Source organism: Ictidomys tridecemlineatus, chromosome 8 (genome assembly GCF_052094955.1).
Source record: "Ictidomys tridecemlineatus isolate mIctTri1 chromosome 8, mIctTri1.hap1, whole genome shotgun sequence".
Lineage (NCBI taxonomy): Eukaryota > Metazoa > Chordata > Mammalia > Rodentia > Sciuridae > Ictidomys > Ictidomys tridecemlineatus.
The window spans coordinates 150466188-150483235 of record NC_135484.1 but is presented as its reverse complement, the minus strand read 5'-3'; the positions used below and the strand labels follow the sequence as shown (position 1 = coordinate 150483235).

The 17048-nt window shown below is 46.1% G+C and overlaps 1 long non-coding RNA gene across 1 annotated transcript; it reads left to right on the top strand.

Annotated features, from left to right (window-relative positions):
• The first annotated feature begins 11912 nt into the window (after positions 1 to 11912).
• LOC144366384 (uncharacterized) lies at positions 11913 to 15683 on the top strand. The gene is made up of 2 exons (XR_013425474.1): positions 11913 to 13138; positions 14139 to 15683. It is a non-coding gene; the product is annotated as an uncharacterized LOC144366384 (long non-coding RNA).
• Positions 15684 to 17048: the final 1365 nt, after the last annotated feature.

Below are 17048 nucleotides of genomic sequence, written 5' to 3'. Positions count from 1 at the left end.
CCTAAGCACATCACAGTTATTTCCAATTAGGAGAATAAAAGAAGGTGACACGTTTGTTTTTAAGTAGTATTGAGAGGGTTTTTAAGAATCTCAAATATGGCTAAAAAAAATAATTTCAACTTTCCCCAGTTTGCAGACCCCAAGGAGAACCGTTGTTCTTAACACTGTGGCCAGAGTAAACCAAGTCCAAGTCTAATTCTGAGAGTCAACCATTTGTCCCGCGTGCTGACCTCACTGCACTCACAGTGGCTTTGGCGAGGTGCGCTGAATGCTTGCAACAGAGAGAAGGGCTGAGAGTAACGTCACCTGGTGGACCAGCGCCTTCCTTCTTTGAAACTGGCATTATTTACTGTGAACGTTGGTATCATCACACTTATTTATAAACATTCCCAAGTGTTTGTTTATTTCTGTAAAATGGAGGAAAATCATTACTAATAAAGAGAGAGAGAGAGAGAGAGAGAGAGAGAGAGTGCTTTGGCAGTAAAGGCAAAGAAATCAGCCTCATTCCAGGGAAATGGTACGCATATCTTATTTCCTTTTAAGCAACTTCGGATTACTGGATATAGTTATAGTGGGTGTCGATGTTTAATCATCGCGGATAATAACCTCATGTTTCTTATTAGTTACTGGCATTAATAGGACATTCAAATAATGCTCTAGCTCCTAGTTTCTTGTTTTTAGTGGGAGGGAAAACATTTTGTTATTATTTAAGAAAAGTATGTTGTCTCTTCATAACTTGTTGCAGTGGGTTTCTTGTGTTCTTATTCGACACAGTGTCTGCCATTCAGAAGATCAACTATTACCTAATGGAAATGATTATAAAGTTCAGGTTTGGCTGCATAGCAGTGATTTTATGCTCTGTTCCTTTGGCCTCTTAGAATGACCATATTTTTAGCCCTTGCTGGTTTAGTGGAAACCATGCCATTTGGTTTAAAGACAAAAAAAAAAAAATTGCATTTATTATTTGAAGAGGTAAAATGCAAAATCAAGGTGAGTTACGTTATAGCTTGAATTTTCCTTGCCATTTTATAGCTTGTTTGTCCTCAGAATGGCCTCTCCAGCCTCGGCCATGTCTCTGTCCACCTTCACGTGGGTAGCCTGGCGATCAGGAACCTTGACGGCACACTTCGGGAGCAGAGGACGTCACCAAGCCTCAGTTGCTCTGAACAAAGCGTAATTTAGTTTCCAGTTTCGCGTCCCTTGGTAACAATACATGTTGTCCTAGTAAAATTTTAATAACTTCCAGATCTGCTAACATATACAGGTTTGTATACAAACTCCTGTGTGCTGCCTTTGTGAACTGTTCCTTTTTATGCTTTTTCCCGTTGTGAAGGAGCATTGGCTCCTGGGCTTTGCACGTGGCAGGCAAGTGTTCTGCTGAGGAGCTACTCCCCAGCCCAGAGTTGCTCCATTTTAAGTAGAGCACAACGTCATAGTTTTCTCCAAAGGAAGAAGTACATTAAAATCATCGAGGCTTAAAAACAAAACTTTACACTTGATCCATTTGGTTCCTCAGTTGTTCCATTTTGGAAAAAGCACCATGAAGCACGATGCTGGGATATATCTTGGGGATGGAACAAGGTTACTCTAGAACAGGTTTTGCCAAACGTGTGCTTTCCTCCTTGATTTCACTTGAATCTTTCATAAAAGTACAAACGTCTTCAAACCTCACTCTTTATTTAAAATTTGATCCTTCTAGTCAGTGGAATGAAGTTAATAATCCCTCAGAAATAAAACCCTAAGTGATGTGATACATAGTGGGAAATGTCCCTTGTGCACAGAGGGAGGAGTCAGACTGACAAACTCATGATCATGTATCTGTCTATCTTTCTTTCTTCTTGTTCTTCTTTTTTTTTTGGGGGGGGGTACCCAGAGGCACTTAACCAGTGAGCCACATCCCCACCCTTTTAAAATATTTTAAAATATTATTTTGTAAAATTTTGAGACAGGGCCTTGCTAAGTTGCTGAGGCTGGCTTTGAACTTGCAATCCTCCTGCCTCAGCCTCCTGAGCTTCTGGGATTTCAGGTGTGGGCCACCTCATCAGCCTTGATCATATTTCTTGAATACAGATGCTGGGAGGGGTGGGGGAGTGCCGGAGCACTCTGGCCATTCCACACCAGAAATCCGACTTACTAACTGCGATGCTAATAACCTTCAAAAGAGCCGGAAATTAAGATATGGGCCCTCTGGGCTTCTGGTTTTTCTTTTCCTTCAGGTTTCTTCTGTTCCTTGCTTCACTGTTTTTGAACCTTGCCTCTGTTCCCGAGGCACCAGGGTGATTTTCAAAAATACCCGACGTCTGGAATCAGAACCTTTCGGACCTGTGTGCCTCTTCCACAGTTCCTTAGGTGGATGTGATACGATGACCACCCGCCATGGCCTCTGGAGGCGTCCGGGAGCGTGTCATGTTGGAAGGTGATCCACCCAGGACACTCCAGTGGACGGTTGATCCAGGTGTCCCAGGGGACGGTGACCTGGGCCGCCCATCGCAGGAGCAGGGACGCATGGCTGAAGACCTGGTCCCCCGACACGGGAGGGACAGAACTCTAGACAATTCTGGTACCAGCTGACCCGGTGAGGAGCCAGCCAGACCCTACATCAGGCTCCAGAGGTGTCCACTGACCCCGTCACCTTCCTACCCTCTGTGTGCACCTTTGTCCTTCCTGTCACCTCCCTAAATAGGAAACAGGAGCCGGGTTCAAAACCCGGTGGAACCATTATTGAGAGCCCCAGGAGCCTGGTGAAGAAGGCGCTCCCAGGATGGACCTCTGAGGACGTGGGACTCGCCGCAGGGGGACACCTAGAAAAGGCGACTCACATGGAGCTCAGGTCTTAGGGCATGAACTGGAACTTGTCAGCGTTTCAAGGGAAAGAAGTCACTCCCTAGCGCTGGAGGGGCGGAGAGCAAGTGCGCATGAGCTGAGCAGGGCAGGAGGAAGGAAAACGTCTCCTTTCTTTTCTGCATTTAATTCCCACACCCTGTCCCCAGATTCATTTGTCATTGCGACTCGTTTTCTCAGACTTGCTGATAAGACCCGGCTCTTCCCGGATCTCGTGTTTGTTTGATTCACAGACATTTACACACCTTGCTTTGCTCTTCTCTCACCCTGGTGACAGGTCTGTTTGGATCTTTTCTTGGGACTTCTCTCCAGCCCCTGTAGATTGCGGTAGCTCCTTTGGAACCAATTGAAGCTTATGACCTTGGGGAGTTCTAAACCAAGGGGCTGACAACACCCGGGAGGCTTGGTGACCTTGAGCATGGGGCTGTGATTGTGGCTTATAAAGCTAAGGAAAGTCTCGCCAGGGCTTCTCCTCAAACCACTCTGTGTAGACAGGAGAGGAGCACCGCCCGGGCAGCAAGTATGCCAAACGGAAAGCCGAACAAAGAAACAGAAAGATCCCCAGGGATGTTGGGAAGGTAAAGCAACAAGAGCCCTCCTGCATTGCTTGTGAGATGGAAAGTTGGGAAACTTTTCACCAGTATCCAGTAAAGAGGAACATACGTATGTGCTATGAACTAGCAATTCCACTCCTCTGTAACTGTCCCACACAAGCTATTACTGATGTACAGAAAATAAAACTTTCCAAACAGCATTTCAGTGGACTAAAGTAAGTGTGTGTGTGTGTGTGTGTGTGTGTGTGTGTGTGTGTGTGGTGTATATATGTACATTAAAAATGAATCTAAATACCCATCAATTATCAAATGAATCAGTCAATTGTGAATACTCAGGCATTGGAATAGTATGCAGCCATAAAAATGAACAAGTTACAAATATACAGAGGAGTGCTTATCAGCTACCTAGAAAACAGGGAACAAAATAGCCAGATAGGATGAACTTTATTCTGTATAAATTGAATTACATTAACAAAAACTATTTTGACCATATTTCAGGGTTATGTAATTGTTTAAGAAAGTCTTAACAAAAGTCAAAGAAGTAAATATAGTGTGTTTCAGGGACACTGGTGACAACTGTAGGGAGGGAGGCACTTGTATCCGAGAATTGGCAGGCAAGTCTAGGAGGGTTCCTTTATGTCTGGCCACAAGGTGGGTTATGTTGCTGTTGGTGTCAGTAGAGCATTAAGTTGTGCGTTAGTTCCATGCACATTTCTCTGTGCATTATATTTGATAATTTAAAATAGTGATTACCTTTAAAAAGGAAATTAAGACACAGGTGTCAGTGTAAAGAAAGTTTCAGGGTCGGACTTAAAATGTACACAAGCAAGGACAGCGTGTGCTGTTTGCATTTTGCTCTTCTCTAGTCCTGCTGTGCCTCGTCATCAGGGCCCAGGTGGCAGTCGGGCAAGCTGAGAAGCCCCCCTGCAGGGCTTCATGGGATGAATAAGGTCGGAGAGGGAACTGATGTCTGAAAGTCATTGCTCAGTGAGGTTAAGCCGGACACTGCTTGTTACCATCGCGCCGGTGTGTGTGTGTGTATGTGTGTGCATGTGTGTGCATGGGTGCATGTGTGCGTGTATGTGCATGAGTGTGTGAGCATGTGTGTGCATGTGTGTGCATGGGTGCATGTGTGCATGTATGTGCATGAGTGTGTGTGCATGTGTGTGCGTGTGTGATTGTGTGCATGGGTGCATGTTGTGCGTGTGCATGTGTGTGCATGGGTGCATGTGTGCGTGTGTGTGCATGTGTGCGTGTGTGTGCATGTGTGTTTGCAGCTTAATTCTACTCTGGTGTAATGAGGGAAGTGAAGGAACTCAGTAGCCGCCCAGCACCCAGCACGGCCTTCCATCCGGGCCACGATGGATGTAGAGCGCTGGTGGTCACAGATAGATGGAAATGAAAGCCCCTTCATCTTGGCATGTGAGAGATTTGCAATCACATTTGGATTCTCAAAGTGCTGCTTGATTGGGGATTAACATGTGGGTGGATTGACCTTTCTCGTAAGAGCCGTTGTTTTTGCACTAAATGTGTGAAAAACAAATTTCAAATAGCTGCCCTATTGCACTTCTCCTGTGATTCATATTATCACCCTTTTAGATTTCCCAGCAATAACGGCACTTATTAAACTCGCGGGGCTATTTTCCCCACCCTCCTCCAAACATCCTCTTCTTTCTTCCAAGGGGGTGGAATCTTCTGCCAACAGAGAGGTTAGTTTCTTCACATTTCCTAACTGTCAACGCACGCTTTCTTGATTGACTTGTATTGAGTCCCAAGAACGTGTTTTAGAAAACAGAAGAAGCTGGTGCCTACTTCTGTATATAGATTGTTCATTAATTCCTGTGGGGAAAACACCATATTTTATTTTTCTCAGTTTTTAAGCTTATGGGCTATTTCTTTTCTAAATATAGGTTTTTCTCCAGTGTTAGTTTGAGTTTTCAAAATAAATGATTCCTACATTTTTCCCTTGTACAAAAATAAAGCATTTTTTTTTAACTGTCCAATTGCATTGAGTCCATTTAGGTTTTGAAGTTGGTCAAAACCTAAAAGGACTCAATGCAATTGGACAGTTAAAAAAATGTAGGTGATCTAAAACGACACTTTTCAGTGTCTCTAAGTAAAATAGTTAAACTGAAGTCACTGTTCACTTATTTTCTTTCTTTTGAGCTCTTTTGAGTTGGGGTGAGTGAGGGGTTTAGGGAAGCTAATAACTGTTTTCCAAATCAGGGTCAAGTGGTTATACGACGATTGTATGTTTCTGAGGTTCCTCTGTGTTTTCGGTTGACCAGGATATAAGTAATTTTATTTTCCATCATGTATGCTATTTGGTAATTAAATGTATATACCTTTCTACTTGTAGCTGGTTTGAACTTATTTTAAATATTTGGAAGAAATTCGTATTGTACAGTTTCTACTTAAATTCTGATCCTTGGAGTCCAAGGTTCTTAAGTAGCATCTGTGAAAGAAGACTTCCTGTTTTAGTGTTTTATTGCACCATTCAGATTATTATAAAAGCACACCACAAAATATATTTTCTCCATAAATATTTACTGAATTTGCTCAAGGAGAATCTTTGTCCTTGGAAATCAGTTGGTCTTGTCTTATTTTCCGTAGGGCTGACCCCTAAAGCACTGTTCCCTTGGTTGGTTCCCTTTCTCTTCTTCAGCCACCAGGGAAGAGATCTAGGGAGGCACCTTGCATTTAAAAACGGCTCCTTGTCCCTGAAGCAGCTTGTGGTCTGTGAACAGACTGGTGGTGCATTTGTACCATTGCAAACCTCTCTCACTGGGGTTTGTAAGTCAGAAGATAGATGTGCGCCCGTCATTCAGGGCCACTGGGGGGGCTAAGTGAATGCCATCTCACCAGGCGCTGGCGGCCAAGGGCGAGCCACACTTTTGCCATCCGTGCCATCTTGTGGTCCTGCTGCCACTCTCAAAAAGTGGCTTCTTAGGTGGTGTCCTTTGTCAACGCGACTTACGGTGGAGAGGAGACAGCTTGCCACAAACACCCGCTGGTGTTTATCCTGGCTGCGAGGTTTGCAAAGCCAAAAGCTTGAAGCTTTCTCAGCAGAAACATGGAGGATGGGATGTGGCCAAGAGCAGGGCAGGCAGGCTCTGGGAGGGGGCCCGTGCATCTGCACATGGAGGGAGCCACACTTGGAACATACCTGAAGACCCAAGTCCTGGACGGAGTGAGCAGCAGACAGGGGGAGAGGTGGGCCCGGATGTGGTGTAGGGACAGGGGCCAGTTACGCAGACAGTGTGGGCAGAAGAGGAATAGACTCCGTGCTACGCAGACCCTTGGTGGATCCTGAGGCTCAAGATACTTGAGTCTGGCTTCTGGTGTGGGTGACAGGGAGTGCACAGGAAACCACTGTGTGTGCTGGCGGATGGGGACTCCCTGGTCACCAAGTGCCTGTTGCTTTAGGGAACATTCCCGTTTCTGTCCTTGTGTGAATCTGCATAGCTGTCAACACACACACACACACACACACACACACACACGATGACCCTGTTCCTGGGGTGCACGTCTGTCAGTGTGGGGTGCTGGAGGTTGTGGGTCTGCCCTGCTCCTGGGGTGAACTCGGGGTGGTCTGTCTGGGGTGAGAGGTGCAGGCTGGCGGGTGACCCAGCTCAGGCCGTGCCCCTGACGAATGAGCAACTGTCTTCTGGCTCAGCCTTGAACTCTGCCCAGGTCTGCTGGAAAGCTAGCTATTTCCCCTCCAGGGTTCAAGGCCCGGACAAGTTCCTCTGCTTTCTATGATGCATAAAGGGACCTAAGAAAACAATCCCGAAAGGTTGTTGGCACCTTCCCTTGGAGGGAAGCACAGTGAGTCCTTAGAAAGATCTTCCCCTTTCCGTGCCCTCTGAGGAGGGAGGGCACTGGGTGGAGGAGCCACCCGACTTGAAGGAGGATCTCTGTCAGTGAGGTGCCAGGGTCTGGGTGGGGCGCGTCTGGTCCTCCTGTAACAGGTCCTAGTCTCTGTAGCAATTCTAGAACCTCTTCCTCTAGTCCTGTGGTTGCAAACCCAAGAGCAGAATGGTGTGGGAATCATTCACCCTGTTTTGAGCCCCTGCAGGAGAAAGTGGAGCAGGCCCCTGGGGCTCACTGCCTGCCGGGCCTCGTCCGAGCTCCAGAAGAGGCTTTATCCCGAGTCCATTTCTGGATTTGCAGTTTTGTGTATTGAGGCACTGGATCCGTACAACCACCCAGGGTTAGTTTGTCTTAAGCCCAACCTTCAAATGACTTAATGTTGAATCCTTTTTGCCTTGTCATTCCGTGTATCCAGGAATACCTTCTCAGAGAGGTGACAAAACCAAAGGTATTTTTAGGATGTGAAGATGCTGAATTTTCATGATAAAATCCAGTCGTATTTGCATTTTAAAAAAGGATATCTATCTGGTTGCTGAGGATTCCAGAGAAACAAGCCATTAATGACAGTTTGTTAGATATTTTTCTGTCTGGGCAAGGGAGATGTTTGCGGGCAAGGAAACCACCTTGAATCACATCCCACCCTGAGTCCTAGAGAGCATCGCAGGTGTTGTGAGCAAGTGAGGTGAGAGTATCCAAGCTGGTCCCCCACCCCAGGGGCAGGTGAGAGTTACTTCTGCTTTTCATTTTATCAGCAGCTTCTAAAATGCCTTTCCTTGTCACTCGAGATGATGGTTCATTAAAACACAGGTGAGAGTTAATGGAATTGGAAAAGCGCTTGGGCCTCATCGAGGAGACAGTTCTGGCTGAAGGAGACTCCGAGTGAAAACAGCCGCGGCCGTCTCGTGGCCATTACTGTCATCCTCCTCATCACCACCAGCCCCGTCCATAATTACAGCTTGCATTCAAAGCCTCGCTCTGTGCAGAGATGTCAGCGTCTGACAGATAATTTGCTTGCTCTCACAATATCCTGTTGATGACGGAGGGCAGTCGGGGTGGAAGAAGTCGTGCTGGTGCTGATGATCACTTGTAGGTTCTGGCTGTCTAGTCAGGCCGATGCCTCCGACCCCTCTGCTGCACTCTCCTGACCACAGGATCTGTGCGGCCACAACACGGGAATGGCAAGAACCCTGCACCCCTGAGTCTGTGAAGAGTGCTCTGTCCCCCTTGGTTCCAACCGACGCTCATCTGGGGCAGCATTCCACTCGATCTCAGTTCATGATTATTTTTTAAGGTTATTTTATTTTGAGACACGGTCTCACTAAGTTGCTGAGGCTAGCCTTGAACTTGGGGGCTCTTCTGCCTCAGCCTCCTACGCTGCTGGGGTGACAGCGCCACTGTGCCCGCTGATCTCAGTCCCCTGCCTGGATGTCGCCTGGCCTTTTTGTTTTGATTTTCATTCAGTCACTGTCCTTTTCTCTTTCTTTCTCTCTCCATTCTCCTGCCTCCCCTTTCCCTATTCTTGATTCTCTCCTTTTAACATTTTCACCGGTAAGATCAGGTCTCTGTTTTTCCTGGTTTGTCTTGTGCTGTAAACGTAAGCAGTTGGAATGAGGCAGGGAACCAGCTCTTTCACTTTCAAAAGCGGGGAGGGAAGTCCTTGCTGTTTCTTGTGTGTGTACTTTTTCTGTTCCTGGTTCTCCGCCTTTGGTGACCGTGAGCGGGTTTTGGTCACTGCTAGGTGGTTGAGTGGAAGTGGCTGGTTTTTGTTTCTGATTTAGTTCTTGTTCTTCCTCCATTAGTTTCCTAGATAGAAATGAGAAATGAAAGTCGGAGGGATTCAAAGCAGAGCTTTTTCGGTCCGTGCAGGCAAGGGAGAGGTCAGAAGGTCTAGAGCTCTGTGGGGTCCCGTGCACACCCCATGTAGAGTGTGAGCCAGCAGCTCACCTTGAGCAGGTGCTGTGTGTTGAGAACTGCCGCAGTCTGGCTGGGCATAAATCACGAGCCACTCAAGCAGGAACAAACTGTATTTCCAAACTCCACCAGCACACTCCCCGGGAAATCTCCCGAAGGCCACCCACGCGGCTCCTGCAGGAACTCCCACCACCGGAACTTCACCAGCCAATGAGAACTCTTCAGGAATCCCCGCGAGAGCTCAACCGGAACTCCCCGGGAACTCCGCGAGAACTCCCGAGTCATCATCTTAATGGCTCGCTGGCGTCACCTCTCAACCACTGCTTCTGGCAAAAATGCCATGCGTCACCCCGACTCGGCTGTGGCCCTCAACAGAGAACTGCCGTAAATATGCCCTGGGCCTACTCTGGGAGGCACGTGTGGTCAGCTGTTGCTGAATGACCGCTTCTCTGACGATGCCTTGCATTTGTTCTGTTTTTTTCCTGAGTTCTTGGTAAAAATTCTTTCCCATAATTTTCAGCCCATCATGCCTGAAATAAAAGAACAAGGACTTCCACTTCGGATGGGCTGCAGGAGGTCCCTCCGGTGGTCTCCCTTGGTGGATGGTGTTCCTGGGAAGGGGAGATTGAGGAGCAGGCGGTGTGGAAGAATTACGTTAGGTAATGAGAATGAGCCTCTCTTGACAATATTCTTTGTGTTCTCACATTTTCAGTATTTCTGAAGATAATTTTTTTTAATAGAGGAAAAGGCTTTTTTTTTTTTTTTTCTAAGAATGGAATTTGTCCAGACTGTGATAGCCCCAGAGAAATTAGGAGGAACCTGTAAATGGCTCTGGCCAAGTGTTTTCCGTGGGTATTGGAGGGCTGCTAGTGGTGGGATGCGGATAAATAGCCCAGGCCTTGTCTGCAGTTGGCCCTGGCCACTTCCAAAGAAAAGAACCTTCTTTTTTAGGCATACTTTTTGCGGATATATTCATCTAGGAGGAAGAAAAGCATTTTGTTTTATTTTTGTAGATGGTCAGGAATTGCAACTAACCTCCTGTTTTGAAAAATGGTACATCTTGAAATGCGAAGGAAAACAGAAGCCCAGAGTACCTTTGAAACACATATTCTTTCACGCCATGGAAACTTGGTTCTCGTGGTTTCTCCTCTGGGGAGATGTTTGATGTTCCCCTCTTTGCTTCTTTGAAAAATAACCTTTTATATTCTAGGGCTTGTGAAAAATACCTTTGATTCTCACTTGGCCTCTTCCACTGAATTGGAAAATTTGGTTCCATTCTCTTAGCAGGTAAATAGCCTTAAAACCATTCATGGTTTCGTCAGGGTAGAGCAGGGCTGAAAGGCATTACATATGTTCCCAGTTAAGAGAGGCCAATCTTTCGCTGTTTTCAAGTGGTTCCTGCTCCTCCTTCTATTAAGGGCTCCATCACAATGGAGCTTTAATCAGCTTCATTGATTTAAAGCTAATTTGCACTTGGCTTCAAGGTTAAGGTCCACAGCACAAGCTGAAGACCTTTAAATCAGAAGTCAGAATGAAAAGCCGGAGGTATATCATATTGTCTGCTGTGTAGAAGAATGACAGCTCTTGATGGCTGTGAATTAACTATTGGGTAAAAGGCACAAAGCCAGTTTTCCTTCAGTGTTAATATAACCTCTGCTAGCCGAGTTACACAGCATTGCTATCAACGTTTCTGCTTCATCATGTAAATTGATGGAGTTGGCTGAAAATACTCGGGTATTGTGATGTTTGTAGCCGTCAATTTCTGCTTGGTTTCAGTTGGGTTTCGACCTAATTGCCAAACTGATTCCATCTGTAATAACTTTGAACATTTATTTTTCCCAAAGGGAAAAAATGTCTTGTCTGTACTCTGCAATTAAGAAGGCGATGAAATATTCAGTGTATGTCTCCACTCTGACTAAATTCTTTTGTTAACTTTATCAGATAAACTATAAAATATTAACCAGGCTCCCTGTTTGAGCATGTGCAGATGGCATAATATTTACCAGGCATATTTTTAATACACATTTAATTTTATAAATTGAATTAACTATTACATGGCTAATTTTCCCCTCTTTCCAAATTGATGCAACGAGCTCTGGTGTCGTTTGGCTCTATGCACTACAATAGAACATTTGTGTGTAATTATAGAAGCTTAGCAGAGTACATGATAAATAACATTTCCTCCAAACTTAACAACACAAAATCAAATCAAGCAGAAATAATGCTATTTTCTAAGAAAAATTATGCCGAGTAGCGATATGTAGGTTCTTTGCTTTTTCTTTTTCCACAGCTCAGTTTTTCAAATTTCTGGAACATTTAAATAGGTAAGTAAATTTCACCCACCTCTCTTATCCTTCATACAACTTCCCTTAAATATCCTTAGCCATATCCTCTCTGCCAGTCCCAAATGTGCTGATTTAATAGCCACATAATACTTCAAGCAGATTTTCTCAGAATGTGGTTGGAATTGAATCAAGGTCAAATTCTAACTCATGTTATAAGCTTATTTTAATTAAGAGTCATAAAAAACTTTTTTTTTTTAAACTAAGGAACAAAAGCCTTGATTATTGGTGAGCTGCTAAAATATCTAAATGAGCCTGCTCAGCAGAGAACAGTCTCCTCCTGCGTCCGATGCTGTCGGACATGGAACGAGGTGACTGCAGTGGGGGGTGGGGTGCATGTTAGGAGGTGCACTCCAGGGATAGGGGGCGAGGGGGACTGGTTAAACTGGGAGTCCAGGGAGCCTTCTGGAGGGGATAGTGACTTTGTTGACATCTAAAAGGTTGCCTCTGTGGACAAAGGGCATGCAGAGAAGAAAGGACTTCCCGGGCAGAGGGAACAGAATATGTGAAGTGAGGATGTGTGACTCTTGTGGTAGATGTGAAGATATACAGAGAGGAGGGAGAAGAAATAGGGGGGTCGGTGCAGCCAACACCCCAGGTGGGTTAGCAGGACGTGCTGAGGTCACACTTCAGGGGTCTTGGAGGCCATAGGAGTAGGATGTGCCGGGAACTGTGGCTGCAGGCAAAAGACTAGTGGTGGTGGGGACCGAGGCAGGACTGGTGACTGGACATTCAGAGCATTTGGGATATGGGACATCATTTTGTACCACAAGTTGGTGAGCAGGGACTCAACTGTTGCACCCTCGAATCATACTCAAAATTCTGGAATCCAATTTAATCACGCACTCAAGAGTGGTACGAGAGACCATCCTTACCCTCCTTCCCCATTAATCGATTATGAATATAATTATATGAAGACATATCCTAAAGCTGTGTTTGTAATCCCAGCTACTCAGGAGGCTGAGGCAGGAGGATCACAAGTTCGAGGCCAGTCTGGTCAACTTGGCAAGACTCTGTCTCAGAATAAAAAAAATAGGAAGGGATGGGGATGTAGCTCAGCGATAGAGCCTCTCTGGGTTCAGTCCTCAGTACATACACACACACACCCACACATGAAAGTACCATACAATGTTAGCTGTTAATCTCTAAAAAGAGTGAACAATAGATAAGACTCGAAAACTACGAGAGTTTGTGGGATGGTAAGGGGTAGAGGTGAATGGAGCCTCTAAGATCTTTCACTGGAGTTGAGAACAACAGCATGAATTCATAACATTTTCAATAACAAAAGCGGTAAACTATTCAAAAGAACACCATTTGGCAGAGAGGGTGCTTACAACACCAGGCCGTGTCAGGGCATCTGCTTATTTTAGAGTGTGACCGTCCATGGTGATGCTGACAACCAGCTTCAGTTTGTGCATGTAAGTTAAACATAAGACACATGTTTCATAGATACCCCGAGACAAGAATGATGGGGTATCTCCAGTGAAGGAAGGCAGACGACGCCAAGGAGACATTTGTGCCGTGCGAGTGCCACGTGAAGCTGGATCGAAGCTGAAATTTGTTCACACAAAAGAGCGGTGGCATGCACGAGGCCTGAGTCCCCCCAGAAGCAAGAGAGTGAGTTTGGGGAAGCATTGTTTTAGCATCAGATTCATTTGCAGCAATGTAGCATTAAAACGTTGGTTTTTAACTCCTGGGTTATGAAATACTATCTCCCTACACCACAGTTAGTTACTCAGAGGTCATTGGCACATGGTCCTTATCACCCTCAAGGGCAGCCCCCGGCCAGATGGTGGGGACCAGTCTTAGCCCCCAGCCTCCCCTTGCAGGGCCCTTCTCTGTGTTAGTGGTGAGGCCACCAGCTCAGGACCAGAGCTCTTACCACTTCCCAGACAGGCCCCTATGGACACGTGCTCTAAGAAAAACAAACCAGCGAATGTATTCACACTGAGGCGCTAACACGTGAGCAGTTGAATTTCACCTCCTGCGAGGAGCCTGTGGGCAGGAAGGGCTTTGGCTGGCATTTTGAACCCTTTGGCTTGCAGATGTTGGTCTCTCCCTCACCCCTGAGCTCACGTCAGGGACAGGGTCACCTACCCTACCTACCACTGCCACCACCTCTGTATGTACTGGTGCTCTCCAGATTTCCTCCCGTCAGGAGCCAGTGAGCTAACGGGATTAAAGAAGCCTGTGTCGATGCAGAGAACACTACCCCGTGTCTTAAACTGAGTGAATTTGAGAAAAGCCACAAAACACAGAAGCAAGAAGGCCTCCTCTGTCTTTGCCTGTCCTTCTCCCATGACGTAGGCCGCACGAGGCCTGGGAAGGGTGCTCCGACCTCCCTGAAGCTCTTCATAAGACCTCGGGAAATGCCCTCCCTCTGCCCCAAGGAAGGGAGCGTCCTTACGACCAAAGACCGGGTCACAGGCGCTGCCCAGGCTCCCTGTGTGTTCTCCGGAGACCACACCCTCTTGCCTCTTCTCTGTCTCCGTCCATTCTTCATGAAACCCAGCGTGAGCGTGCACAGGCGGCACCCTGCCTTCCAGCCGTCTCCTCGGGAGGACGCTGTGTTACGTGCCACCTGTGCTAAGCCCATCTGGATGTTCTTTTCTCATAGGCTTCTCAGCCGCGAGCCTGAGATGGGTGAGGACCACTCTCCTGCAGTGGAGAACAGTGAATTCCTGCTGCGTGGTTTCTTCTTCAGCTCCTTTGAAGAGAGCTGCTCTTCTCCTACCCGGTCCACACGCACACTCACCCACTGCTGGAGTTTGGATCTGGAGTGTCCCGAGGACCATCGGGAGGTGGAGGGACCCTGGAGGGCTGGGCTTCACTGGAGATCTTGGGTCCCTGTGGGTGACAGCCCTCACAGGGAGTCTGTGGGGCCCTGTTCTCTTTCCTGCCATGAGGTGAGTGGCTTGGTTCTACCCATACTCTTCCGCCACCAAGTGCCAGCTCACCACAGGCCTAAAGCGGTGGGCCAACTAGGATGGACTCACACCTCCGAGAACGAGAGCCCCAACAAACCTTTTCCCTTACACCACGGTGGTTGTCTTGGGTGGTTGTCACAGTGTCGGGAAGCTGAGGAACCCACCCACCAAGCCCCCGCATGCCTTCCCGTCTCCCCTTGGCCATCAGCTGCCCCGAGTCTGGGTTGGTGGTTCCAGAACCCGGACTCTGTTGACCCAGCCAACTTTCCTTTCTGACCCTACTGGGGCTCATCCTCCACTCTTCCGTGTGGTTCTATCATGGTTTTTGTTTTCGTTTTTCATGTTTAATGGCTGCTTAGGAGATACACGTTGCTTTGGAGGTGTCGTTTGAAAAATCGCTATTGGCTCGAAGTTCTTGGTGAACAAGGGCTGACCGAGACATTGACGCGTCCGTCTGTCCACATGCTGCACAATTCTCATTCGGTACTGGTCACCCCACCATATGACCGCTGTCCTCATTTGGTAAATGATAAAACGCAGGCAACGGGAGATAGAAAACTTGACCAAATGTAGGTAGTAAGTGGAAGAAAAGGGATTCCCAGACACCGCCTTTCTGTCACTTTCCCGTTATTCAGACTTGCCGCCACCGTCCAGCGGGAGAAGCCTTGCCTTTGTTGGGCCTTGCCTTTATGAGTCCTGAAAGCCTAGTAAACATGACTTTCTTTGGACCTGCCCTTTAAAATTAAAAACAGAAGATTTAGACACTGTGAAAGTGACAGGCATTTGCAAGCTCTGCTTCATTCACCTCAGTGCAGTCTCTGGTCACATGACAGTAACATAATTTAGCCCGATTACAGCCACGTAAGAACCTGGCAACCTGAGGCCCTGGGAACAGAGTCCTGCGGCTAAATTCCCCAAGCCCCATTTTGGAGATTTATACGGCAATATGAAAATTTATCCCGTAGCCTCCCCAATAAAGAAAGTGTTGGAGGTGGTCATTCTGTACTTCTACCTATTGATCACATATTGATGCATAGTCAAACTTGTCTGGGTGAAGGCAAGGATGGACCAGGAGATAAAATTAAAAGGAATAAAATATAACGCTTTAATTGCATTTGTGGCCAAGGGACCTACATTATACAGCAACCAGCGTGTAACAGTGTACTTCATGTTCCATGATTTACCTTGCTGATAATTGCTTTGCACTCCTAATAAATTAACCCACAGAAAATCCATTCATCTGCATCTTCTTTTTATGCAGAGCTAGAGGAAAAAGGACCAGTATAGCAATTTGAGTGGCAATCATGCACTGATTGTAGCAAAGAAAGTAGCATGGTGAGAGTCTTAAGCATTCTGAAAGCATTTCTTTGTAAGAAAAGAGGAAGAAAAAAAAGAAGAAAGGGCTTTTGCTAATTAAGTTCTGTTTTTTTTTTGTCTTATTTGCTATGGAGAATGTATTATGTTCTAGGTCAAAAATTCTTATTTAATACAGTATATTTCTGGCCAGATTTTTTTTTTAAATATTATTAACTTATTTTCTTTAAATATTCATAGAAAATCCTCATTGTTATGCCTAAGATTCTTGGAAGGAGAAAATGTGTAATGTTATTGCATTGCTCCAAGGTCCTTTCCATAAATATTATTCTATATTAAATCTCACATTATAAGCTGCACAGTGTTTCTGGTTAGATTCTGTAATCGAAATCATTTTTAATACTTTGTCTGCTTTCCTCCCAGTGCTCCATGTACTTTCAGTGCTTCATGTTCTGCCTGGTGCCTTGATATTGCTTAGCTCATTTGATCCTCACGGTCAACATGGTGGAGTGAGTGACGAGTCAGGGTTCCTCGTTTCCATTCTGCCACTAAACTGGGTAGAATACTGGCTTTATTGTTTTGCTTGCCTGAGTCTCTGTTTCCTTTATCTTAAAAAAAAAAAAAGTGGATTAGAAAAGATGATTTCTCAGGTCCTTCCCAGATTCAGTGATGCACAGGAAAACCACCCAGCGATGACGATTCACAGGGCAGTGGCTTCCCGAGTTTCACAGGTGGGCAGGAGGTGGGACAAGGAGAAGAATGACTTCCTCGTCCAGCCGTCCTCTGACTTGATACACTCACTGGCCACCCTGCAGGGAACAACTAAAAAATGCTGTTTAATATAGTTTTAAAAAGGCTCTTTAGATGCACCAATGAACTGGCAAGAAAATAAGAATTTCCTTAGTGCAGTGTTCCCCAGGGGGTAGGGGGCTGAGGTGGGCGGGGGATGACCGGAAAATCCATTCCAATTTGAATTTCAGACAAGCCATGAATAATTTTTTTTCTAACTATGACTATGTCCCAAATTTTGTGTGGGACATACTTATGCTAAAAAAAATGGTTTGTTTACCTGGATTTTGAATGTGTGTGATTGGACATCCTGAGTTTTTACTTGCTGAATCTGGCAAGCTCTTCAGAGGCCGAGAACTAAGTGAAAGCAGGAATCCCGAGTCCTGAACTGGCACCGAGGCTGTTGGCACCACGGAGGTATTTGCTGCATACAGATGACCCTGAGCTTTGGCTTTTTCATTCCCACAGAGGAAGGCAGAGGAAGGGAAACTAATTGG